At 34.4% G+C, this 2377-nt stretch overlaps 1 pseudogene; it reads left to right on the top strand.

The window, feature by feature from the left end:
• The first annotated feature begins 248 nt into the window (after positions 1-248).
• LOC109102666 overlaps positions 249-2377 on the top strand; it is a 16515-nt pseudogene continuing 14386 nt past the window's right edge.

Below are 2377 nucleotides of genomic sequence, written 5' to 3'. Positions count from 1 at the left end.
TCCTAATTTTGCATACTTTATAGAACATAAGTTCAGGCTTCTGTCCAGAAATGTCTGCAAATATTGTTCTGTCCATCAAAGAACCGAGCTGTTCTTCCCAAAAACAGAATAAAGTGCTGTTATGTGGATGAATTCTCACTTATCCGATGTGACCTTTGGTGTTGATGTTTAATGTAAAGGTGTGCTAAATTACTATTTTTTTAGTTTTCTTAATGAGCTCTATATTTAACTTTTCTTTTTCAGATGAGGAAGTTCCTGCCGAGATGGTCGCAGAAGAATCTGGTCAAGGCGCTCAAAATAGTCCGTACCAACTTCGAAGAAAATCTCTGTTACCGAAGAGAACAGCTTGCAGCATGGAGGTACATGGGGTGCGTAAATGCTGCTAAAACACCAGATATAAACACGTTAGGAAGTTTTAGATTCAGATTACAGATTTACATATAGATTTTAGATTATTTAAATTTAAAAAACCGCAGCTTTAATGTTCTTACCCAATTACATTTTAATAAATTCTAAAAAAATAAAATTCTTAAAACTCTATTTTTTTTTTTTCGTTCCATAACCTTGTTTAGATATATTCACTCAGAATTATGCTATTTTGTAAATTCAAAATTTTTATTCTTAAATTCTCTCTATTTAACACATTGAAAAAAATTAAAGCATAAAAAGTCACTGGGGTATATTTTTAGCAATAAGCAAAAAAAAAAATTGTGTGGGTCAAAATTATCGAGTTTTCTTTTATGCCAAAAATCATTAGGATATTGGGTATATTTTTAGCAATAAGCAAAAAAAAAAATTGTGTGGGTCAAAATTATCGAGTTTTCTTTTATGCCAAAAATCATTAGGATATTAAGTAAAGATCATGTTCCATGAAGATATTTTGTACATTTCCTACCATAAATATATCAAAACTTAATTTTTGATTAGTAATATGCATTGGTAAGAACTTAATTTGGAAAACTTTAAATGTGATTTTCTCAATATTTAGATTTTTTTGCACCCTCAGATTCCAGATTTTTAAATAGTTGTATCTCAGACAAATATTGTCCTCCTAACAAACCATACATCAATGGAAAGCTTATTTATTCAGCTTTCAGATGATGTATAAATCTCAATTTTTAAAAATTGACACTTAAGACTGGTTTTGTGCTCCAGGGTCACATATGTGTGCAGATATTTAATCTGGCAACCTGCGTGTGGTCAAGCCTGAGGAGGAGGGGCCGGGTGAAAAAAACCCTCTCTATTAATATTTTGAATTTGGACTGTAATACCTAGTTCAACCACTCGGCGTCAATCCTACATACAGCACCTCTAAAGCAGCATGAATGTTCTGTATGTGAGGTTAAATCTCTTCTTGTTCAAAGGGTGCTTCCACGTCGACAACAGAAAACTTTGGGCATCGGGCAAAACGTGCCAGAGTGTCAGGAAAATCACAAGATCTTCCTGGTAATGCACATCAGACAGCTGACATGTGGTGATACCAGCTTCAGATGATTTGTCATTAACGCCGGTTCTCTTGCGCCCCAGTCACCCCAGCGGAGCAGTACCTGCAGGTGAAGCTTCCAGACGAGGTGGTTCTGAAGATCTTCTCCTATCTGTTGGAGCAGGACCTGTGTCGAGCGGCCTGTGTGTGCAAACGCTTCAGTGAACTGGCCAATGACCCCATCCTCTGGTAGGTCAGGTTACTGGACTAAAATGCATGTCTTCTTAATCAGGCAAAACTATTCAAAAAGTTTAATGCAAGAAATAAAACACACAGAAGTTACAGTAAAAATATGATCAAGGCATGATTTCCATGCTTGAATATTTTCATTGATATGCACTAGTACAACATAAACAGCATCTACTTCAATAATTTAATAAATGAGATTATAATTCCCCGACCGTAGACTCTTTGTAAATGAACCAAATTTAGCAGCTCAAAAGCCTTTCAGAGGCTTTGTAAATAAATACAGGATACAGTGTAATATTAGGAATATATATTGAAAAAAAAACAATATTTTTCTAGTTATCTACTTCAAGCAATACTTCTTCACTCAGTGACTCAAATAAATAATTGAATCACAGTTTTTAGCCAGTTCATTGAATCGGACGGTTTGAACTGATTCATGGAAGTGAATCATTTAGCAACTCTGAAGCTTTTTTGCTCAAATCAGAGACATAAATACATCTGTCATAACGTTTTTAAATGGGATTGAAAAGGACGGCTTGCAAAAGTAGTGTAATAGCCAAATAATAATTAAAAAGTATTTATATATTTCAACCCACACGACTTCAAACTGATTTGAGTGATGACTCAAACAAATCAGTGAATCACAGTTCCGAATCAATGCATTGAATCGGACAGTTTGAACAGATTCATGGAAATTAATAAAGC

Source organism: Cyprinus carpio, chromosome B13 (assembly GCF_018340385.1).
Source record: "Cyprinus carpio isolate SPL01 chromosome B13, ASM1834038v1, whole genome shotgun sequence".
Lineage (NCBI taxonomy): Eukaryota > Metazoa > Chordata > Actinopteri > Cypriniformes > Cyprinidae > Cyprinus > Cyprinus carpio.
Note: the sequence above shows the minus strand (reverse complement) of the source record. Positions and strands in the feature narration are given on the sequence as shown.